The following is a 26,213-nucleotide window of genomic DNA, read 5'->3' as shown; positions in this document are numbered from 1 at the left end:
GAAGATAATAACCTTTTATCAGTAGTGGGTGCTGCCAATACTTTTTCTCAGTCTTTGCTTATCTTCCTCCCAATATAGACGTCTATATACTTATAAATAGGTGGTCTCCAAGGAGATTTGATACAAGAGGTCTAAATTGACCTCGCTTTTAAAACAGACCAAAATGTCACAGTAAATACATTTTAAGTTGATTTAGTCCTTACCTTTAAAATAAGGTGACAATAAGGAATTAAGTTGATTTTTGTCTTATATTAAGCTTAATTCTAAAAACTAGCTAATTATTAAGACATTTGAAGACAATTATTTTATTTTGATAGTGGGTAAGGTGTAAGCCAAATTGTATTCTAGCACTCTAACAAGCCCTCCACAGAATAAGTGCTTTCCCAGTATGATCATGAAGAAGAACTGTTTCGTAAAAACGTCAGAGGGTTTTATCCTTTTGCCTGAGGACCTCTGTAGTAGTTGTTAACTGGTCCAACACTTCTGAATCCTCATTTGTCAGCAAATTTGTTTATGATTCAAGCAGTTCTCCAACATCATTGTAATCATTTCACAAAATCCTGAAACATTTATAAGATCTGTAACCTCACTTAGCAATCAATTTGTTTTGAATTTGAATTGTTTATTCATTGTTTCCAACATCAGACAACAATTAGTTCACTGACATAATGGATCAAAATAGATATTAATACTAATCAGAGAAAGAGTATGGGTGTTAATATTTATTAGGGGGCATTTTTGTATTATGACAATTTTGACTTCTGCTGAAACTGAAGGGACTTAGATAATAAGTTTTTCTGAGAACTGAGACCTTTAAGGTCAAATCTGTTCTTTTATCATTTTTTTCCCCCATTACGGCTTCTGGGTTTCTTGTTTTGCTTGGAAGTTTTCCCCAGCCTGATGGTAATATTTCACTATTTATTTTTTCCAATGGTTTTTATTGTTCTGCCTTTTACAATTAGATATTTACCCTCTGGGATTTAACTGTGAAATATCTATGAAACTTTGTTAGACGACTTTTATTTTCTATTCAAAGAATAACTAATTTTCTCAATACATTTTTGAATAAAATTTTTGATAGAAGAATTTGGATTTTATAGACCAGTAAAGTCTAAGTAGTTGTAGAGCCAACATATAGTTGTCAACCCTTAGTTTATTCAAGTAGGGACTTCAAAACCAACATTATTACCTCCATATCTACAACCTCCACCAAATGACTCCAAGGAACAGAATTTCAGAATTAAAACAAGATAACTTAGAGTTATTAAACTTCCCTACCTTAATCTTATTTTTCCTCATTTCACAATGGATGGGTTAGAATTTGATCACAGAGTGGAATCAGTGTGGGGACCAGTATGTAAAATCAACTACTTTAAATAATAGCTGAACTCTTCTATGTGATTTAAATGCACAAACACTAATCCTTAGCTAGAGAGGCCTCTGTAACCCCTGTGTTTCAGAGCAGCCAGATCCCCACCCAGAATTGAGACATGCTCTTATACATGATAATGGCAACACTTCATCCTTTTTCACATTGTAAAGACTCTGAAGCTCTGAGCAGGATCACATTACTGGGAGAAATGAAAAGCTGAAATGGATGGGACTCATGGGGAATCACGTAGAAGACACTTCCAATGGAAAGCACCTAACACTCAGCACAGTTCACAAAACCCAATTATGAACAATTGGCTGTGCTGAATGAGGTCAGCCCTACCACAGTCCGATGAGATGAGGAGGTCATTAGAGATCTCTAGTTGCTCAAATAAAGGAAATGACTGAAACGCTGCAAGAGGAATCAGCTACCGTTAGCATTTACTGTTAAAGATTATATTGTTGGATGATAAATTGTTGAAAATTTGTATTTGGTGATTTATTTTTCTGTGCCTCTATACACATTTATATAAATTATTTCGCCCTATACCTAGGAAGACTACATTAATGCAGTAATGAGATTTGAATGTCAGTTGACATGCTCCTTTGTTTATCACTATGTCTAGCTGTGTAAGCTACTTATTTATATAGTAGTGCTAAATAACACTTGTAAAGCTATCATTTTATTCATCTCAAGTTCTCTGTTATCCAAATAAAAACAAATCTCCTCAGGAATCAGTGTGGGAATGTTATCTTTGAAATCTAATAGTAAACTGGCTGCCTCAGCATCTGTGGAGCTCAGCTCATTCCATCACCTTCTGGAATTATAATTCTCCATTTGGAGCCTAGAAATGTAGTGATGGGGGAAATTCGCTATGAGAAAAGAGACAACTGATCAAAGAATTCATGGTGCTACAAAATGAATTTTTATATCTTGGCTCCTTTACCTCTCTCAGTCTGAACAGGTGCTGCATTTTGCAGAATAGTATGTTTTTGAAAAGTTGCCTATAAGGTGAATTTCTATACAGCAAATCACAGTTGTCTATTGATGTCTATAAAATTAAAGGTAGGTTTTTCAGGTGTAAAATATCGACCCTTCCCCTCCCCCCCATTAAAACTTATACATGCATGATATATGCATTTTAAAAGCAAAAATTTTTAGATAAAACATGAGGAATAACTCCAAGAATAAATTACAGAGTGAAAACACAAAGGAGTTTCAGTTATTTTGCAGTTGGAACAAGAAGCCCGAAGATTTAAAAGAAAAATAACAACAATGCACTGAATGGAACATGCCAGGGGCAGAGCTGAACAGCCTTATGAAAGACATTTTTCATTCTTAACTAGAGTATGTATGTGTGTACAAGATGACAAAATAATCAAGTGAAGAGTGAATAATTCAGCTCATCAACAGGTTGTTTTATGTTGAATCAATGTAACTCCAAACAGTTAGTTTGAGTATTTTCCACCCTTGGAATATTTGTCTAAACAAATACTCTTAAAAGAAGAAGGCAGCTAAATACCAGTAAAACAAGCCCTGAGTATAGATTCTGAAAGCCTGGATTCTGTGCAGGGCTTTGTCTCTCCTGAGACAAATTACCTGAGGTTTCTGAATCTCCATTTCCTGACACTGAAATGGAGGACATGACCAGCTCAAAGGACTGTGAGGCTAAAATTAGATAATGGGCATAAAAGTATCTGGTAAATAATAGATACTCAATACAGGGCTCAGGCATGGCCCATGCACTTGTCCTTTATGGTGTATGCTGTGTATTTCATGACATTTTCCATAGTTTTTTTTCCCCACTATATTAAGCTACCAGTTTACACAGGACCTACAAGGAGAACCTTGGTACATCTGGAAACTGAAGTCTTCTCAGTGACAAGCCAGTGTGTGTCCTCAGAACAAAAAGAAAGTCTGGATACCACTAGTACAGATTCAACTACCAAATAATTTTGAATCATTCACTTATTCACTTCCTAAAACATGGACTTGTTGTCTGCTACATGCCACATGCATGCTAGGACTCACTGGGCAGTCCTCTGTCCTCTATGTCCTTATAATCTATTTGGGAAGATAGATGATATGTAACAAACTATAATAAAATGTCGTAAATGCTATAGCAGAGGTTATGGTGAAGTATAAGAGGGAGACACTTGTATTATCCTGAAAAGTGTCACAAAGAGACTGATATTTACTAAATGCTTTTAGTTAAGATTAAAAAAAAATAGTTCAGCTATCGCATGATCATCTTGCTATCCCTGTATGTGTGTGCACATGCATGTATATGTGTGTGTATTTTTTCACTTTATCATTTATTTTTTACATTGGATAATTCAGTCTTGAAGCTCGATATTCACTGACTTAACTCCTACATGAACACTGATGTTAGCTTTTGTATCAGACACAAAAGACAGTAAAGCAGCTAATAGAATCTTTTCTTTCAAGTACTATTTTTTATGTGATTAATCTTGCTGTTTGGTCAAATAATGCAGCTCTGTGCTGACTGCTCTAGTTAATTTATACAGCTTAGAGGACTGCTTTTCAGTGCAAAGGAGAACTAAAGAAGAGAATCAGCCATGGTGTATAATCTATATATGATCTCTGTTTCCATATTTTTTATTGCTTGACATTCAGAATAAACCACCACCATCCATTCCCCAGATCCTCAGATCATAATTACCTGGAATATTTGATTCTCTGAAAAATGTGAAGATTCCTAAGCTTATCGACTTTTATACAAATTTACTTGCTAAGGAGATTTCCTAAAAAGCAATTTAACTCTGGGCCTCTTAAGAATATACAAACTGAAAGCAAGGCATTTGACTTTCCCTCCACTGACTTCACTCAACTGGTTTTACTTTTGTATCCACAAAGGTTCTAAAGATAGTGTTCTGCAGAAATGATTTTATTGTGCCATCGCATTGTTTGCATCAGAGCTTGCCCTACACCACAGGTGTGAGACCACGTGAGGTGTGAAGGGGCAGAGGGCAGCAGAAAGGTAAGGGGTGGGTAAGCATCAAAATCATCAGGAAGCTTCCCCAAAATGTGCATTACCGTTCACCTTCCTCCTCACCTCAATCAGCTGTAGAACTAGTGATCAAATGAGCTAAAATGGCTAGGGAGTACGCTTTCACAGAGAATACAAGGCTTGAACCATTCAGGTACAAATATTACATATCTTTTCAAGGATACTGTTTAGACGGCGCAGAATGGAAGTTCAGGAATAGGAAAGAATAGCTACAGATTTGTTAGAATGGATTTTTATCAAGAGAAGGTTTTAGTTACCATTTACATAAGAACTGTAAACAGCCAGCCAGGAAAATTCTGAACCAACTTGAGTCATCTTACTTAGCAGTTAATTAAAGTTCCCTTAAGAATGCAAAACAAGTGTAAGTTCACACAAATATGTTGGTAATACCTTCCATACGGGTATTTGCCAGCATTATTATAAACCCACCATAGAAGCCAAATCAACTGATTAAGTAGTCAAATAAACTTGATTATTTCTTGTGCACAATCATGCCGACATGTGAGATGTAAAACTATAATCTGCAGATTGAAAAAAGGACTCACAAATTCAGAGTCACTAAAAGGAAGAGTCAGCCTGGGTATTTCCAAAATCAGTCCCGAGTCAATCTTGCAATTGTGGGTAGTTACTTTAGAAATGTGATCCTAGGGAGCAGGAGTGAGAGACAAGGGAAGTGAGACAAGGAAGGAGGGAACTTGATACAAAAATGGCTTTTCCAGTTGACTACTGCTATGGTTAACTGGTGCTCCTTGCTACAGGATCTTTGGAAGAGGTTTAGCAGAAGCACTTGGGAGCTGGTCATTGTGTGATGTAAAGGGGAAGCGGCTCACTGGCTCCCACCCCACACTAGTCAAGGATGGATATGTGGGCATTAGCTCCCAGGTACTTTTGGATTATGCATGCATGAATGGCATGGCTTCCCGCAAATATCCCAAGATAAATATCAGAGAGTTGAGATGAGGTACTGCCAGCTTGCACTTGCTAAAGCTAGGCAGCTTCATGGAACTAGTTAGATAAGAGGTAGGATAGAAAGGACCTAAAATCTGCATGAGAGTTGCCCAATGCGTTGAAAAATAGAATATGTTTTAAAACGAAAACAAAGCTGCTTCACAATGCACATATACAGTATCCAGAACAATACTGGGATGTTCTATGGAGAATCTTTAATATATAGAAAGTATGAGAAATGGATTTGGAGTAAAAATGACAGATCCTAAATTTGACACTTTCTGGCAGTATGAATTTAGACCAATTACATTCAGTTTTGCTCAGCCTCGGTTTCCTGATCTCCAAAGACAGGGATAAATGGTATCTTTCTCATGGGATTTTTGAATGCTAAATGAGATGCTGAATGTAGTAGCATGGTTAGCATTTCAGAAAATGAGCACTCATAATAACAATTATTAGCATTCAATCAAAGTCAGTATACAAGGCAATCTGGAGGGGCCACACCATCATTAGGGGCTATAGCTTTCAGTCAGCCAGGACCAGGGGAGAGAGAGAACAATGGTGGTAACAGCTGGTGGAAACTAGTGGAAGAGCATTTCTGGACCCTGGGGTACTACAGATTATGCAGAACAATCATAACCAAGTTGGGAGTGTCAGAGATCACACTGAGGCCAGGGGTCAACTGTGGTGACCTCTGATCCAAAGGTAGGAAATAGAATGCTCCAAAGCTGGAGGTCGAGTCCTGTCAAGGGTCAAAGGCAGGTGAATGTCGAACCAGCACACATGTTGCTGCATTCAATGCTTTCCTTGTTAGGAAGCTTGCCATTGCATTTCCTGCCAGGCTGAAAACAAATAGCTAATTTCCTAGGGTGATGAGCTAAACCTCTGAGAGATCAAAGATACACAGCCCTGCAAACCATCAGATTATGCAGCAGTTAACAGGAAAAGTTCTAAACAAAACATCTGTATTATGCACTTATCCCAAGAAGTTAAGCACTTCTTCCCAAAGATATCTATGAGTTACGGAGTTCTTATTTACAATTTACAAGGTGTGAATAATTTTTCTCATTTTCGTTGAGCTTCCTGTAGCTTTCTGCCCTGACCTTGTGACTTTAAATTGGTATTGTGACCAGAATTCAGTTAAAATAAGCTCTTTAACTTCATGCTTGTAAATGTTTTATGTCCTAACATGTTATACATTGTTCCACACTTCACTGATTTCAAACATCCATCCATCCATCAGGCCTCTGTAATAGAATGTATATAATAGAATACCATGGACTGGGTGGCTTAAACAACCAACATTTATTTCTCACACTTCTAGAGGCTGGGAAGTCTAAGATTAAGATGATGACAGATTCCATATCTTGTGAGAGAAAGCCTGTTCTGCAGTTCATAGATAGCCATTCTCAGTATGTGTCCTCACATGGTGGAAGCTTCAAGGGAGCTCTCTGGGGTCTCTTATAACAGCACCTGTCCCACTCATGAGGGCTCCACCCTTATGAACTAGGTATCTCCCAAAGGCTTACCTCCAAATATCACCACACTGGGGATAAGGTTTCAACGTAGAAATTTGAGGGGACACAAACACTCAATCAATAGTACCATTCATCGATTCATGCATCCATTCACTCATGTAACCATTCAATAACTCAATACTTTAATCATTTAACTAGAAAATATAGATTATGTGTGTTCTAAATTACTGCTGCAAAGGGTTATGAGAGTAAAATAAGATAATGAGCATAAAAGCATTTGGCAAATGTATAGAATACAGGGGTGGATCATGCATTTGTCTGTTATAATATTCTATGTATTTTATAAATTTTTCATACATTGGTTCCTATACTCAGCTAATAGTTTACATATGACATATAAGGAGGTAAGTGTGTACTACAATCTCATTGAGGTTTTAACTTCATTTAATGGTTAATCATATAGAACATCTTTTCATGTACTTAACTGCTTTCTGTATACTTTTCCTGTGAAATGTCTCTTCATGTCATTTGCTCATTTCTATTGGACTGTTCATTCTTTCTATTGAGTTTTGAAAGTTCTTTATATATTCTGGATACTAGTCCTTTGTATAGGTGGTTTGCAAATATTTTCTGCCAGTATGTGGCCTGAAAATACATTTCATCCTCAAAATCAGGGTATTTTTTAATAGAGCAAAAGGTATAATTTTGATTAAGTCTAGTTAAATTTAATCTTTTTTTTTCTTTTTTGGATTTTGCCTTTAAATGTCAAATCTAAGAATTCTTTACCTAGCTCTACATCCTGAAGATTCCCCTAGAGTTTTTCTAAAAGTTTTAAAATTTTATGTTTTACATTTAAGTCTGTGCTCCATTTTGAGATAACTTTTGTTTAAGATGTAAGACTTAGGTTGAGGTTCAGTTTTTGCCAAGAATGCCTAATTGCTCTAGCACTATTTGTTGAAAATGCTATTTTTCCTTCATTAAATTGCTTTTGCACCTTTTAAAAAATTAGCTGGGTCTTTTTGCATGGGTTTATCTCTCAGTTCCTTTTCTATTCTTCTTCATGGATGTGTATGTCTCTCAGCCAGTACCGTATATTCTTGATTGTTGAAGTTTTATGGTACATCTTGAAATAAAGTAGATGATTCCTTTCACTTTCTTCTTCTTTTTTTCAAAGTTGGTTTATCTATCTTAGCTCCTATACCTTTTCATATTAACAAAATTAGAAATAGTCGTGACTATATCTATAAAACTTTTGCTGGGATTTTGATAGGAATTGTGTTAAATTTTTGTATCAATCTGGGGAGAACTAACACCTTTTCTATGTCAAATCTCTCCATGCATAAATATGGCATATCTCTCCATTTAATTAGATATTCAATTTCTTTCATAAGCATTTTGTAGTCTTTGGCACATACGTCTTATAATGTTCTGTTAGATTTACACTAACGTGCATCATTTTGATTGATTGTACATAATATTTTTATTTGGGTGTTTATGTGTTCGTTACTAGCATATAGAAATACAACTGATTTTTTGGGTATGCTGTTTGTATCCTGCAACCTTGAGAAACTCACCTATTAATTACAGAATTTTTTTTTTTTTACCTTGTAGAAAATCATTTCCTCTGGAAATAGGGGAAGTTTTATTCTTCCTTTCTAATCTGTATGCCCTTTATTACCTGTTTAAAATGTAATTAGCTTGAGTATTTCCTCAGTATATATTTAGAACCACATGAGACGTTATAAATTTTGCTTTAAACCATCAAATATAATTTAGAAAATGCAAAAGAAGTAAACTCTTATCTTATTATTGCTAATCATTTTCTTTCTTCCTTCCTAATATCCCAAGGTCATCTTTATCATTTCCTTTCCGTTTAGAAAATTTTCTCTAGCCATTCTTTTAGGAAAATTCTGCTGGTGATAAATTCTCTTGGTTTTTCTTCATCTGAGAATTTCCTGGTTTCCCCTTCATTTCTAGAAGATATTTTTACTGGAGATAGGATTCTGCAGTGGCAGTTCTTTTCCTTCAGTGCATGAAAAATGCTGTACTACTTCCTTCAGTCATGATTTCTGATGAGAAATCCACCCTTACTCAACTTGTTTTTCCCCTGTAGGTAAGGTATTGTTTCTCACTTACTGCTTTCAAGATTTTTTGATTTGTCTTTAATACTCAGTAATTCAACCATGATGTATCTCAACACAGATTTCTGTGTTTGTTTGTGGTTGGCTCAGCTTCTTGAATCCATAAGTCATGTCTTTGGTCAAATTTTAGAAGTTTTCAGCCATTGTATCTGAGCACTTTTTCAGCCTCATATTCTTTCTCCTCTCCTTCCAGGACTCTAAGGACATAATATTAGATCTTCTGGTATTAGTCTTACATGTTTCTGAGACTCTGCTCATTTTGTTCCCAGTGTATTGTCTCTTTATTCTTAATATATATATTTATTTTTTAAGAGAGAATTATATTTGAAAGTCAAAAGGTAAAGTATTTCAAATGCTTCCTGATGAATGAAATTCGAAAACTCGTTAGCCCAGGATGTCTATGAATTTCAGCCCTATCACAAGTTAATCAGTAAGATGAGCTTGGATCCTCTATTTTATGGAAGCAGTTGCCTCATAGCACTCAAGAGACTCAGAGAAAAATAATAATATATTCATTATCTCATTTAATCCACACAACAGAGGAGGTACCAACACTATTACTATTTTACAAATAAGATGAGGCTTTGAGAAAGGCAGAGTAATTTGCTAAAATAACACAGGTAATTAATGGTTAAGAGCTACAATTTGAACCATGGGGCACCTATGATCTCCGACTACAGAACTGACCAAGGTGCCTGGCTGCAGCTCACTGAAATCTACTGCAGGCTTGCTATGAAGGTCCATTGCTGGGTGATATGGGGTTCTCCGACAGCTCACTTTGTCTTAAAAACTCCTCATGATCCTTGCCACATCCCTTAGACTTCACAGCAGTCTAAGATGCTTGCACCCAATCTTCCTTTCCTTTCTCCTTCACTTAGGATCAGACATGCATCACTGATGATGACTCGCTTAATCTATCCCAGCTCCCTCTCCTGTTTTTTCCAAACAGGCATTTCCCTTAAGAAAATCTTTGCATGTTTAAACCCATCGTGGCATCTGTTTTCTGAAGGATGTAAATTAACACAATCAGGTAATCTGATTTAAGCGCCTAAGCTATTGACTACCACTCCATAAGTGATAGAAAGAAAGAAATGCTTCTGTGGAATTACCTGATCTTCCACTGGGAAAAGCAAATAAAATAATATATGTGGGAAGAGTTTATCATCTCTTAAATTGAATGCAAATGCACAAGTTGTCCTTATTATTCAGAGTTCACATAGCATAGTTTGCCCTGGACTCTGCCCCTTCTCAGCCACTAGTCTAGGTATGGATGATTTCCAATGTATCACATAATTTAATGATTACTGCCTCATGAGAATTGCAGATTTATCACTTCAACTTTTATAATACTTAGCATAGTCATGACTTATAAGATGTGTTAGTGATATCACAATTCTAAGTTGGTTTTTATTCAAATAAACTGGAATTTGGCGACAACTTTGTAAAACTTGATACATTTTGCACCCAACAATGATCCCATTCATTAATATCTCAACTTTCTAAATTGTCTTTAAACAAGGGGTGGTGAGTTCTTGGAGAACTGGTAACAAACTCCATAACCTGTCTTATCTGTCCCACATCAGAAGTTATTGAAAGCTTACCTGTTATTATCTGGCCTCCTCACCTGGGAAGCAGAAGACTGAGTGTGAGAAGCTCTTGTTCATTGAGGCCACACAAGCAAATGTGAATAAATCACTTAGCTATTAGCAATAATGAATACAAAATGATTCTGCTATTACTGTTACACAGACTTCTGACATTGACTAGTGTCAGAATAAAGTACGGTTTACCAAAATGCCAGGAACATTAAATAGAATATTTCACAGCATTATTTGGAAGAAGAAGAAAAACATGAAAAGGATAAGCTGACTTGGGGTAGAGGGTACATGGTTAATGTGTGATTAAAAACAAGTTAAACTTCTCCATTCCTTTGTGCTTTCATCTTTATCATCAAAAAGCAGTAAACTGGAAAATATGGGAGATAGAAATTGAGTTTAAAGGAGAATTAAAGCCCAAGATAGATGAGCAGATGATAATAATGTTAACAATTATATGAACTCAAGTCTGGATAAATCTCACATTCCAAGGTAGTGGTACTCATGGAAAATACTGGTTATCAGATTCAGGGTACTGCTAAGTGTCTGATATATATATCTCCTACCTCATCCTCATATAAACCTAGAAAGTAGATGCTGTTGTTTCCCCCATTTTTCAGGTGGAAAAGCTGAGACCCAAGGAGGTTAAACAGCTTGCCCATGGTAGAGCTGGGATTTGAGACCAAACAGCCTGACTTCAGAGTTAACATATGGCCCACAGCATTGTTATTACCTGGATGTGTATTAGAAATGTGGACTCTCAGACCTATGGAGTCAAAGTTTGAATTTAATAGGCTCTTCAGGTCATTCTTACTGCCCATACACTGATGCTCAATCATATACTTTGCTACCTCCATCACACTAAAGATCAAATAAATGTGAGTGCAGGACTCTGTAAATGACTTTCTAGAAGTTAAGCATGAGAGAAGTAAAAGGAGAGAGGTGATGAACAAACTCCATGATTTTCAAAAAGAATGTTTGAGGGAGGAGGAATCAACAGATTAAGAACCGGTAAGATCAGGGAGCTAAGAGAAGACCTCAGGGAACCAGTGTGGGTTCACTTAAAAAATGTTCTGTCAAGTGAACCTGATTTCATCACCTTACTACTGGTGTAGGCTTTGGTGCTCGAATGGTAACTATTGATGGGAAACAGATAAAACTTCAGATATGGGATATGGCAGGACAAGATTCCTTTTGTTCCACCACAAGGTCATATTACGGAAGTGCAGCAGGGGTTTTACTAGTGTATGATATTACAAGGAGAGACACATTCAACCACTTGACAACCCGGTGAGAAGATGCCTGCCAGCATTCCAATTCCAACACGGTCATTATGCTTATTGGAAATAAAAATTATTCAGAATCTAGAAGAGAAGTAAAATGACACATAGATATCAGGAAAACATCACAGTTACAGTACACATGAATGTTAGTATCAAGAATGAGTTTTGGTAAAGTCTTTATTAATATGCTTGTTAATAACATGGACAAATAAGCAGAACTGGTAGCTAGTTGAATAATTATGTCCAGACAGGGCTGATTAATGGATCATTGCAAGTTAAGTAAAAAGGTTCTATTCACTCATTCAAAAAATATTTACTGAACATCCCCTGTAATCCAATGCTCTTCCAGGTGCTGGGTATACACTGATCAACAAGACATCTTCTGCTTTCATAAAACAACAACTAAACAAATAAAGATAATTACAGATGTTAAATAAAAATAAAACATGCACATTAGCTAGAGTGAGAAGGGGAACGTTTCTGAGGTTGAATCTTGGTTGTACTGCAAAGGTTTGCAGGTGGTGCTATCTCTTATTAACTTTACAACCCTTAACAACATGATTAGACACTGTGGTTTTGTGTCCTCCCCTATAAAATGTGAACAATAATAGTCCCTACCCACAGAGCTGTCATGAGGATTTGATGAGTTCATACATGTGAAGCATTCTGAAAAGTGTCTAGTATAGAGTAAGTGCTCAATAAATATTACACAAATGATCCTGTCATTGTTGAAAACCCTCATGGGATTTTTCGTCTGAAATTGATACCAGAGACTGCCTAAGGATCACACAAGGAGATCAGACTGCATCACCAGCTTTATATATTTTTTTAATTAACAGATTTTATTTTTTAGAGCAGTTTTAGGTTTACAGAAAAATTGAACAGGAAGTAGAGAGGGTTTCCATACACTCCCTGTCCCCATATATGTACAGCCTCCCCCATTTTCAACATTCTCCACCAGAGTGGTACATTTGTTATAACTGATGAACCTATACTGACAAATGATTATCACCCCAAGTCCACAGTTTATGCTAGGATTTACTCTTGGTATTTATTCTGAAACACGCATAGTTTATATATTTAGCAAGTGTCTGAGCTGGGCTATCAACCCAGTCTGGTGCTGGGATACATACTTTAATTTTCTGTATCATAATGCCTCTCAGGGATATTGTGTCATAAGGAATTTGATCCTGAATGGAATCAAGGAATCAAAGGAGATAGGAAGAATTTTAAAGCAAAACACAACATGATCTATATGTATTCAGATCATGCATATAAGAATATTTACATCTTTAAATTCCCTGCTTTGACTACTATATTCTAAGTTTTGTGTAGATGGGAATTGAGACCTTAACTCTAAATACATCTTCTATAGTGTGACGCATCCAGCAGTAGACAAAAAGATTGAACTGATACAATGAAATGCCAGGCACTCATTTCCAACTAGGCAACCTGGCAGAGGACGACCCTTTCCTAAGTTTTACATATTCTCTAGTGATTTCCTTGTGTTCCAGCAAAGCCTGTGTTGCGTCTCGAACTTCATCTAAGATGTTGTTTTGCTAGGTTGCTTTGGCTTGTTTAATGTTTTGGTGATTATTTGTGAAGTCCCAGAATTGTAGCTGGGGAGAGTAAGTCCACAATGTGAGTTGTATGGAAACATACATCTCAGAGAGATACCCAATCCAAAAGTCATCCTCAAGGAGGTCATTGGTATTGGAGAAGCAGATTTTGTGGGTTATAGAGAAGATACGTGGCTTTGAAGAGTGGAGATATTCAAAACCCTCAGAGATTTTTAGACAGGGATGTTCCACGCTCAATAACTCTGATATTATGAGGTCATAGTGAATCAAAGAAATTTGTTGGTAGAATTAATCTAACTTAATCCATGGATAAGGGTCTAAAAATACAAAGATATAGGAATTCAGTGCAAAACAAAATTTTCAGTGCTCACTATGGTTCTATTCTAGGAACTTTGAAAGTAATTACAGATTTTTTTTAAAAAAGGCCTTAAAAATCCAATGAGAGAAATGGACATAGGACATAATAACAGACATACGCACTGAGTCTTACAGGGAATATTAGAGAGGACAGTCCCTGTTCCATTCTGGGAGTTCACAAGAGACTTCCTGGAGAAGATAATGCTTTAGCTGAGTATTAAAGATGAGTCAGACATAATTAGCCTGTGAGGAAGGGTGGGATGAATGTTCCAGATTGAAGAAATAACTCATGCAGAGGCACAGAGCTGGAAGTAGCACAACACATGTGGGGAATGAAAAGGGCATTACAAGAGGAGAAGGGGAAAGGGGGAGTGACTGGGAGATAACACCAGAGAAGGAAGTCAAAGAGGGCCTGGATAAGTAGTTCATCCAGTGTTTAGTTATGTAAATGATGGGGAGTTTTTAAAGATTTTAAGCATTTTACATATATTATTCAAGCTTCTATGTAGTCTAAAATGAGTTAAGGCAGAAGGCAGAGGGACTAGTTATAAGCAAATGAGGATGACTCTAAGAGAGCTTGGATTGCAGTAACAGTAGTAGGACTAGAAAGATATATTAAAAAAAACTCTTCAGAATATAAAATCAGCACAACTTGGTGATAAATTAAATGTGTGTGAGGGTGAGTGGAGATGGGTAAGTAAGGGGCAACTAATTCCAACGACTGGTGAAGTGTGGTGCCTCTAACAGAGCTAGGGGAGAAAAGAGAAGAGCAAGTTTGGGGTGAGCTTTGGGCTTACTGGTTGAGGTGTCTATTCTCCATTCAGGTTGAGAGGTCCAGACTGAAGCTCAGAAGAGAGTTTGGGGTCCAGAAGAGGGATATGGATGGGAGGTGGTAGCTGAATCCATAAGACTGGAAGAAGTTACCCAGGGACAGTGGGGAGAGGCCTGGTAAAATTAGCATACCCACATTTTTCAAATGGATATCTGATGCCAGGTTAGGGCAAAGTCATGATGGACTCAAGCTGGTTGGGTCTAGATAGAGGAGACTGTCATAACATGCTCCCTGCTCGAAGACTTAGGAGATTGGTTTAGGGAAATTCCAAGTTGCTCAAACACTAAGGAAAATGAATTAAATGCCTATTCCAAAAGACTGAGGCTAGTTATTTCAGGAAACCCCTGCGCTGTATCTCTCAGGGATATAGCTGATTCACATCCCTACAGGGTATTTACCTTTCACTGGTCCTTGCTTCATTAAAGTTACAAGATAGGTGGGAAGATACAAGATCATGCCCTTTCTTGATGGTGAACAATCTGTCATGGACAGAGTCTGACAACTTGCCCCTAGACAGTAATCTGAGAAATCTCTCCAGGCCCAAATCATTAGGAAGGACTTTCTAGGTGCCAAGCAGTTGCTGCTTCTGTTGCTTATTCCAGGCCCTTAGAAAAGCACAGATTATCCCAAAAGCCACTGGGCAAATGCCATCTTGCCCACAGGAGTAGCCTAACTCTGGAGACTCATCACTTAGTAGACATTAAAACCCCTGATCTTGTCCACACATGACAGCTTGTGAGGGCCCCTGAGGAAATCAAGGTTACTGAAAAAAAATATCACTGGTTTGCATGCAGGTCTGTCTTTCCCATCTCCCATGCTTTTTGCTACTAAGCAGATGGTGCTATGGCACTTGTGAGGAGCCTGGGCCTAATTCAAGAACCTATCTTTGCTTTCACTGAAGCTACTGAATTTGAGGGGACCTGGGGAGAATTAATATACCTCAGTATTCCTTTAACATCTTTTCCCTGTGTGATACATCCATTCTCACCTGCTGTTTTCATATTGTACTCCTTTCATCCCTCTGTCTCATAGTGAAAGCATGCTGTGCTGGAACACCGCCTCTATCATTCTTAACAGGCTGTACACCATCAGAGTCTGGCAAATGGCAATGCCCTGCTAGTGGAAATCTTTTCCCAGGGCCTCTTTCCCAAATGTTCCAGGCCAGTAGGGGTTAACTACAATCCTGCCCATGAGCCCACAGCTGAGAAGCCAACTTGTTTCTACTTGCCTAGGTTGGAACTTCTGCAGCCTGTTTCAACAACACCTTTTTGAGTTGGGCAAGGTTCATGGGATAACTGTGAGGGTCACTGCTAGGGAGAAAGTCAAAGCAAAGAGGAGCAATTGGATGATTAAATTGCAAGATGCTCTTCAATAAACAATTCATCACAGTTCCCAATTATATTTACACTCTGCCTCTCTTCCAAACTCACAGATCCTCTCCTGCCCTTGGAGCAATTACTCCCCTCAATTCGGGTGTCTGGAAGGAGGCTGGAGGGAAAACGGCTCCATTCCTGCCTAGAGCTGCCGGACTCTTCAACTACTGGCCTCACCCTCAAAAGAATATTAATAGTCCAATTCAAGTCTTGTCATTAGGTAAAAACTTAAAGTAGCACCTTTATTTGTGGGTCACAAATTCTTTGTACCTTGTTGGTCTAGATTTACAGATAGATAGACATATAGATAGATACATAAATGGTTACTTTCACGTGTCAACTTGGCTGGGCCATGGTGCCCAAATATTTGGTCAAACATTATTCTGGATGTTTCTGTGATGGTGTTTTGTTTTTTTTTTTCAGTAAGATGAGCATTTAAATCAGTGGACTTTGAGTAAAGCAGCTTACCCCCCATAACTTGGGTAGTGGTCACCCAATCAGTTGAAGGCCTTAATAGAAGAAAGATGGATGTCCCCTGAACAAAAAGCCAGCAGCCTGCTTTTGAACAAGAACTGCAACTCTTCCCTGAGCCTCTAGCCCGCTGGCTTACCCCATTAGACTTTGGACTCTTTAAGCCTTCATAATCAGATGAGCCAATTCATTGAAATAAATCTCTTTTTCTCTTTCTCTACACACATCCTGCTGGTTCTGTTTCTCTGGTGAATTCTCATAAAGATACGTAGGTAGGTAGGTGGATACATACATATATACATGCACATATAAATACATATGTAGATACACAGATAGATGATAGTTAATATATATACTTTAAAGTATTGCTGTAATAAGACTGCCCCAGATAGATAGAAAGCTGGATATAGGGGTGGATGGATGGATGTCATGGTTTGGGGTGAGTTATTTTTTGAGCATAGACTCAAGGAAAGCTCTGATTCCTCCCTGGCAGACGAAGCCAGGGGTTCAATGGGAATAGACACTAGTTTATGGTTTAAACAACTCATTGTTGTCCAGTCAGTTCCTTCAAGAACATACCAAGTACCTCAGATAAGCTGTTCTAGCCCAGCACCGCAGCTCAGTCCCTGACTGAGGAAGTACCACCCCCACCCCTGCTCCCCACTTCAAAATAAATTACCTCCCTGCCTTTTCAGGACACAATAGCCTCACTTTAACCACTTGTCTTTTTTGGCCTCCAAATTTCTGTTTGAATAATTATTATTCATCTGCTGGGCCTTTCACAGAATTCCAGCTGTAAATAGCACTCATCATCACTCCCATCACCACAGCTGGTAATGAAGAGAAATGTGTCGGCTAATGAGGAGAGCGGCCACCCTCGTGGTAATGAAGAAAAATGGACAGAAATGCTGCAGGAATGGCACCTCCACTACTTCCTGGTGTAATCGGCGTGAGGTAATTGCTTTTTCATCCTCCCTGCCTTCATCTTTGCAAACTACTTCCAAATTCCTTACATTCATCACAAAATAGACAGCTGAAGTAGTGTAATAAATTAAAAAGGCAAAAGAACTCAGCTTTGTGTTACCAGTCTTAAAAGAAGGAAATAAGAACACTTACAGAATTAACAAAAGGATAACAGTAGGGGATGGGGGGATCATTTCTTTTTGTTGTTATTTTTGTCATTATAGACTAAGCCTTCTTTCAACCATATACAAAGACAGACTCCAACAGGAATAACTCTGAATGTGCTCTAAACACATATGCTGCAGCCACTACTGCCACTTATGTGGTTCCCACTCACATGCAGTAAAATGAAACACAAGGTAGGCCTACTTTCATTACAGCAGCACAGAAATTAGGCCTGCATTTATTTGGTATCTCATATCCCAAAGTGAACCTGGTTAGGGCAAAATGTATAAGGCATGCCATTTTTCTGGTTTGCCCATTTTCAGCACTATGTTCTGGTTGGGGGTAATCTGGGTGCAGCCCTTGGAAAGATTCTTAAATTTAGAATTTTATATAAGTATCAAGAGAATGAAGAACAAGGACCAAAGAACCATGTTCAATTAGTAAAATTAACTTATGTATTTTTTATTCTTTTAGAAATATGTCCACAAATTCTTTGATGTTCTTCTCTTTTCCCTTCACTTGAGTGTGGGCTCAGTTTGGTGACTTGCTTCTGGTGACTAGATTACTGCATAAGTGATGGTGTGTCACTTCCATATTAAATCATAAAAAATGCAGTAAAGGTGGGAACAACTCAAATGTTCTTGATATAAGAAATATGCATATATGCATGCAATGGAATATTCTTCATCCATAAAAAGTAAGAAAATTCTGATGCATTCTACAACATGATGAATCTTGAAAACACCGTACTAAATGAAATAGGCCAGACACAAAGGGACAAATACTACATGATTCCACTTGTATGAGGTACCTCAGATAGGCAAATTCATAGGGACAGAAAGTAGGACAGAGATTGCCAGAGGCTGGAAGTAAGGGGATGAAAAGTTACTATTTAATGGGTATAGAGCTTCTGTTTAGGGTGATGAAAAAGTCTGGAAATGGATAGTGGTGATGGTTGCACAACAACTGAATGTACTTAATGTCACTGATTAATACACTTAAAATAGTTAAAATGATAAACCTATGTTACGTATTTTTCGCCACAATAAAAAAATGTTCCCCCCAAAAGACTGCAGCTTCCATGCTGAGTTTTCTGCCTCTCTCTCTTTCTGTCTCTTGGACCACTCACTCTGGGTGAAGCCAGCTACCATATCTTGAGACCACCAAGGCAGCTCTATGGAGATGCCCAAATGGCAAACAACTGAGACTCTGGACAATGCTAGTGAAGAACCAGAGACTCAAGTGAGTGAGCCTTCGTGGAAGCAGATCTTCCAGGCCTATCCAGGTCTTCTGATGATGCATCCCTGGCTGATATTTTGACCATAATCTGATAAGAGGCCCTGAGCCAGAATCACCCAGCTAAGTCACTCTGGGATCTCTGACTCTCAGAAACTGTGAGATCATAAATGTTTGTTGTTTTAAGCAACCAAATCTTAGGGCAATTTGTTACACAGCAATAGATATTAAATATACACAAATTTACAATAATACTGAACAATATAAATTCACAATAATATTAGACAATAACAATCATCTAAAACAAGCTCTTGCTTTGTACAAAGCAACTGGGGGACGCCAGCTACTGAGGTTAAGAAACATGTCTATATCCTGATCCTACTTGTATCTTTTCCTTGATTCACTGGTTCTCTGAAATACAGCCATTCCCTCTCAGGTTCCATATGGTTCCCTCTCCCACACTTGTCTGTGTGGGAATGGGTATTATTATACCAACTGCAGAACATTCTTGGTCTCTGTCTGCAGTAATTCAAAATGCATAGTTCAAGTGCAGAATCTGTATTTCAACTCTGTATCTAGAACTCCAGATACTACTGGGTTGCTGCAAAGACACACACTAACTGGGAACTCCACAAACTAATCCTCACTATCTGTTTTCTTCTCTCTCTCATTCTTCTTAAAGCCTGTCTATCTTTATTACAGTGATGACGAATGCAATTTGTATATGGCTCTGGAGTCTGTAATTACAACAACTATCACCAGAAAAGTTCTTCAACACTCACCAGTGTCTAGTATTCACTGAATGGGGGCCGTCTACCAGCAGCATATAGGAGGTAAAGCCTGGTTGACCCAGAAACAATGTTACCTATCTGACCTTTTGAGGAATCACTCAGCTATTGAGGAAAGGCCCAAGCAATACCAAAAAACCAAGCAAAGGTGGCAAGTCATGAGGCAAACGGGAGGAGGACAGGAGAAGGCTTTAACAGAGGAATAGGTAGGGAATAAAGTTGACAAAAATGGAATAAGAAACAATATGCTATGCCATAAAGTCAGGCATCTAAACCATTAATCCATAAATATTTACTATGTGACAGGACACTTCTTTAATTGTTTGGGCCAGATTCTTAAAGGAGTCAAATTAGACTAGGAAACAGAAAGGTGGTATCACAGGACTTTCTATGTTGCACTAGTAAATATTCCATTCTTTTGCTCTCCCTTGCAAACATCATTCGTAAGTGAGCCATTACTTGTTGGCATCACACATTCCTTTAAATATTCATAAAACAGCATAAAGTAGGAGGCAGATGATAAGGGACCTAGGATCCCCTATCTTCTAGTCTTAAAAGATAACAAGATAACCTCAGATATGGCCTTTAGTCTCTCCAGACCTCTACTGTGTCATCTGTAAAATGAGGTCATTCTATCCAAGGGGTTTGGACTGGATCAAATGATCCATGGATATTCCTTCTAACTCTAAATTCTGCCATTCTATGAGTTGAATTCTGATGCTCATACTGTCCTCCATATCTGATTCCAGGGAATCATCCCAGCATGGCTACCTGGACCATTCAGTTTCTCCATCTCCATATTACATCTCCTCAAACTCAGAAGCACAGTTTACACCCTGAAAATTCAAGAAATCTGAACGGTTTAAAAGCAAACACTGGAGAGTGTAAGGACCTATAGTTAGAGCTTTATTTCCAGAGGAGTTCTTACCTTAGTACGAAGATGGCACTCCAAGGGGTGAAAACCTGGCTGGATGTCCCATTCAATCAGGATGGCAAGTCTGGAACTCTACCTAGGGCAACAAGAGCATGAAGCTTGAAAGTTGGTCTGGGGTATATACAAAGATGGTACAAAGCTAAGAAGAAGAAATGCCAGAGGCTAAACTACGTCAACTTCACTGTTTTGACCGAATCTGCTGGTAAATGAATTTAGCTGGTGCTCAGAACATGTTCTGAGGAAGTCAAACAGCAAGTAATTGCCTTTTTTTTTTTTTTTAAGTTTTTCCATTTCTCATCAAATGGAAGAATCTTATGGGTGAGTTCTCAACCAGTCGATGAGAATCTGCTGGTAGATCTGGAAGCCTGATTAGATAGAGCTCCAGTCAGTGGCCTGGGGGTTGACAGCTTCCCCTGGGAGGAATGAAACAGCTGCTGAAAACCCCCCACCCCCACCCCTTGACTTTAGGGGAAATGAAAAGCAGCTTCTCTTCATGAAAAAGATTGGGAATTCTCGCTGTAATGTCTTACTGTTTCTTTAAGGATTCCATGGAAATGAAAGACGTTCTCAAGCAAAGATATGTCAAATGTATTAAGAGAGCAGGTGAGGCACTTCCCTCCTGAAAACCGGAGAATAACAGAAAAGAACCTTTTCTGACAAAAATGAGCATTTTTGTTTATTTGTTTGATTTTGTTTGGCTCACATTTATTTACGGAACAGTAGGGAGAAATAATTTGAGTATGAAAATAGCTGATTATGAGTAGAGGGAAGAATCTCAAAGATGGAACCTCCTGTAGTTGACATTCTGTAAACTTGCTGCTCCTTCCCACCTCCCTTCCTTAAACAATTCTGTTTCCATTGTTTTAGCTCCCAGAGAATTACCAAGAAGCTGAGTTCCAGTAGCACTGGCCTAAAACACATTTTATTCTTTTTTCCAGCCCCCAAATGGACCATTTTCCCAGAACTCATTACATGATTAGAGGGGAGGGGATGAATTGAGCAAGCCACATTTTTACATTAATCTGACACCTGCCATCTGCTTTATTTCCAAGAAGTTCTTAGTGGGAAGATGGCACTCACTCCACGGGATAAAAACTTGACTTAATGTCTATGAGAACTCATTAGATAATATTCAAAAAGCCCTTCAGAGGGCGTTGCAAAATACAACCAAAAGTGGTGCAGTGATTTCCTAAACCCAAGATTTCAGGTTTATCTTTGATGTTCCCTGGATACTAGCAGTGTTTGGTTATATAGAAGGAGAAATATTAGCCAATTTTTATTTCAGTGACCTTTTATAGAGACAAGAAGTTATTTTGCTTGAATTCTCCATTTCAGTCTAGGACAGTAAGAGCTGGGCAGGGATTTTGCCCATTTTGTGAGGTTTACATTCAACTACCTTTGTCAGACTGGCATTTTATATTAAAACAATAGAGCACTGTTATTAAGACACCAGACTGCTATGACTTTAGGAAGACCCTAAACCAAGAAACTTTCTGGACCACTGGAGTCTCCATGACTGTAAAGCTTTGATGTATTTGAAAAATCCATTCCAGCCTAAGAGGCATTATGGTGGAATAAGCTGGAATCAGACTGTCTACAACTGAAGATTAATCCTACCATTTGCTTACAAATGCTGTGATTTTGAGAGACAGATCACAGGGATTAAGAATACAGGCTTTGGAGCCAGACTGCTTGGGTTGGAATCTTGATTCCACCATGTACTTGCTGAATGAGCTTAAGGAATTTCTTCAAACAGTTGAGCCTCAGTTTCATCATCTGTGAAATGGGACTGTTGATGACACCTAATCTCCAAATGTTGATGGGGGAAGGATGAAATAAATTTATGTACATAGAATCCTTCAAGCAATGTGTTACACAGTTAGTGCTCAATAAATGTTAGCTATTGTGATTATTATTATCCTTTCCAAATTTTCAGTATTTCAGCCAATACCAGGCAAAATCAATAAAGAACGGGAGATAACCAAGGAGAACTCTGGGGAAAATGCTGAATTTGGCAAAACTGGGAATCAGGCAGAACTTATTCTCTGGCACTCTCTCTCCATTTTACTCTCTCATTAAAGCCCAGGTTCCTTCTATAACACCTCACCCAAGATTTTTATTCTCTGCTCCCCTCCACATCCACCTTCATCAATCAACTTTTACCCACACTAATTCCATTCCTTTAGGACTTTGCTCTGAACCAGGTGACCATATACATATATAAAAGCATCTCTGGTTTAGGATAGTAATGAATGCTAATAAGTTAATGTTATTATGCTTTGGGGATATCACATTTGCATTTTACAAAATGAAGATTGCCTTATTACCAGGAGAACTGAACAAAATTGAGAACTTCAGGTAATGTGTGAAGTGGGTAAGGAAACTATTTTGGGACAGGTTGGCCACTCAGTTTTCTTTGACTCACAGATAAGCTGCTATCTGGATAACCTATAGAGCTTGTCCTAAAGTTAACTGTTTACTATAAAGCAACACAGACAGGCTCTGAGGTGAAAGCAGAACAGACTGTGTTTAAATACTGGGCCATTAGGTTGACAGGCATGGCATCAGGGCCCCAGTGTTACTGGTCCCACAGCTCCCAGGGCTGCTGTCAACAAGTCATGACAAATTGGACTAGTCAGATTTTTCAGTCACATCTGATTTTCCTGAAGACATAGATATACCTGCTGAAGATGTTCCAAACAGAGGAAAGCCAAGCTTGCAGAACAGAGGTAGCAGATGGAGAAAAATGGCAAAGGTCCAGCACTGACTTTCATCACCAATTGGCAGCATTCTGAATTTGAGAAAGGGGTCAAGGGTAAGGGGATTTGGGTTCTTGACCCATCTCTGCCATTAACTGATCATGGCTTTAGGCAAGTTGGGTCACTTTATCTTGGAGGGTCCTGTTGGCAAAACTAGTGGAGGGAGAGCCTGAGGAGCATTACCCTTTCATCTACTCCCAGTCAGAGGTCCCAGGGGATTCTGGGGAACCCCTAAGGCCCTGCAGATCTATCTAAGTGCCTCTACAGACAGGCAATGGAAAGTAACAAGGTTTCCTGATCAAAGAAACACATGAGGAGATTAAGATGCTGAGAAGATCAATCGCGGGGAGAGGAAAATAATACAGAATAAGGTGGAGAGGAGCAAGACTGGACAAGATCACCAGCTAGAAGGTAAAATAGCTAGAATAGTGAAAAATAGTCAAATAAGATAGGGTCATCAAGTGACTCTCAGCACTTGGCCACTGGCCACACCCTAAGGAGCTTTAAAGAAATTCAGATGCCTAGGTTTTCCCCAGAGTAGTTATACAAGACTTTCAGGATCTGGAATCAAAGCTCAGTATAAAATAAAAACCTCCTTGTGTAATCCTAGTGTTCAGTTAGTGGTAAAAAAACACCAAGGGCAAATGATGCTGGTTTTTAACAACTGAAAGGAAGAGCTGTATGTAAGAGATTTCTGAAGGTGACCTGAGAGGACTGCGAACTGATTAGACAGAGAGCTAAAGGTCAGGAAAGACTTCCAGATAACTGAGATCTCAAGCAAGGGTGCCTAAGAGAATGGGGAGGTCATGACACCACAGTGAAATGGAAATGGTTTTGGAGGGAGGATGAGTCTGAGCTGAAGTGGAGAGCAGGGTATGTGAGTTGATTTCATCTCTTTACAATATCCAGAGTAATGAGCAGCATCGTATCTTTTCTGACAGAAAATTTAACTTTGAATTCACTACTCTTTAGCTTTTATCAAAAACCCAGCTGAAACAAAATGTTTGTACAAGAGTGATGGATTAAGATGGTACCATGTATTTCTTCAGTGTTTGTTTGCTTTTTCTTTTTGGCTTAACTTCTTTGGGAAGGTTATAAATTATTTATATGTTTATGAAAGCTATAAACCTAATTCCTAGAAAAAATATCATTAGAAAAATACATGTAAAGGATTATATGGAGTCCAGGTTAAAAATCTCTTTTTCAGATAGGGACTAAAGGACACACCAAGCCAAAGTTTTTGTTGTTATTATTACTATTATAGTTGTTATTTTAAGATGGAGAACTATAGACAGAAGGGAAATATAAGTAGGTAAGAAGAGATAATAAGGAAAGAGATGTGTTTTAGACAGCTTTTTTCCCTAACAATGAAGTCACTGCCAAGTGTCTAGAGGAAGCATTATTTTCCCTAAACACTTTGGAGCATTTCATGTCTCCTCCCTATACTTTGTTCTTTGATTAAAAAGTCGATGTATTATGTGCACCTGTCCTTAGATTTGTCGTTAAAACATGCTGGCAACCACAAGAAAACATGCCAGCTGGTGACAACTATCTGCATTTTTAATAATGTCTAGCATTTCCTACAAATAGTATTTCAGCATCTAGAACTTTGGATTTGGAAAATGAAACAGCTTTTGTTAGTTCTAATAGAAAAAGGCAGCTTGATTTCCAATACTCTACTCTAATTTGGGCTTTACCAGCCAGTGATTTTTATTGAAAGTGAAATCCATATTCGTGTTTAGCTTTAGTGCTTCAATTCTAAAATTAAAAAAAACACAGCTTCAGTAACAGAATTGAGAATGAGGTCCTGGCATCTTTCTTAAAAGGAATTTGGATAAGACTTCTCAGTAAATGCTCACAAATTACTTACACCGTATGTCTAAACACACACAAACAGGTTTAGAAAACCTGGCTGAATCTGATGAAATAATTAGATGCAGAAAAAAATAACCCGGGCTTCTTTATCTTATTCTTACCAATGTGAGCCATACTTGCTTTAAGGCAATAAAGTACGGGAGGGGTGTGAAGGTCATGACCAAGAAGGAATTCACGTGCCCAAAACTCTCCTCATCTCCACAAAAAAGTTTTGCGCTTTCCCGGGCTACCCAAAGAGGAGTCCATACGGCTTCCCCTCATAACTTATAGGGAAACTTTCAGCCCTGGATGTCCTGCAAATGAAGGAGGAGGATGTCCTCAAATTCCTTGCGGCAGGAACCCACTTACGCATCAACCTTGACGACCAAGTGGAACAGTACGCCTACAAAAGGAAAAGTGAGGGCATTACCTCACACACGCCAAGAGAACCTGGGAGAAGCTTCTGCTGCCAGCTCGTGCCATTGTGGCCCCTGAAACCGGGCTCAGGTCCTTCAGGAACACCGGCCAGGGGGCTGTGCTGAGGTAGGAGCCTCTCCTCTCGTCAGGCCGCTTCTCTTCTGGAACCTTCCTTAGCCTCCAGGCAGGCCTTCCAGGAGCCGAGATTTCCGGTGGTCGCTGATCCAGGGCTGATCTCAAAGGCATCCTATGTTAACCCGCCTGCCGTCACCGTGCTTCACAGACTCTCCTGCGCCTTACGCGGGTCTCGCCGCCCCCGCAACAAGCGGGCTCCGGCGCTGGATCTGCGCGCCGGACGCCGCGCGGGAACTTCTGCGCATGCGCGGCACTGTCTCCCATGAACACCCGGGGGAAGTCAGCCCGATCTCAACACCTGAAGAGGCGCTGAGGACGCTGAAAAGGGAGGTCAGGAAAGGCTGTGACCTTGGAGGAAGTCCTGACTTAAGCAGTGAAAAGGAAATTAGTTTCCCAAAGGTTCCTCTCACTTGATGCCTAAAATTACGTGGTTTGCTACAAAGACCCCCATGAGTCTACTTCATATGAACGAGGGTAGATAAAGGTTTAGGAAAAAAAAAT

At 38.7% G+C, this 26,213-nt stretch overlaps 1 long non-coding RNA gene across 1 annotated transcript in view; it reads right to left on the bottom strand.

Moving 5' to 3' along the window:
* LOC140700213 (uncharacterized) overlaps positions 1-25,889 on the bottom strand; it is a 187,327-nt gene extending 161,438 nt beyond the window's left edge. The window contains exons 1-2 of the long non-coding RNA XR_012078538.1: positions 25,591-25,889; positions 20,542-20,623 (exon numbers count right to left, since the gene is read on the bottom strand). This is a non-coding gene — a long non-coding RNA (uncharacterized lncRNA). The remainder of the gene's footprint in view (positions 1-20,541; positions 20,624-25,590) is intronic.
* Between the last annotated feature and the right edge of the window lie 324 nt (positions 25,890-26,213).

This window comes from Vicugna pacos, chromosome 12 (genome assembly GCF_048564905.1).
Source record: "Vicugna pacos chromosome 12, VicPac4, whole genome shotgun sequence".
Lineage (NCBI taxonomy): Eukaryota > Metazoa > Chordata > Mammalia > Artiodactyla > Camelidae > Vicugna > Vicugna pacos.
This window is presented reverse-complemented; position numbering and strand designations above follow the sequence as displayed.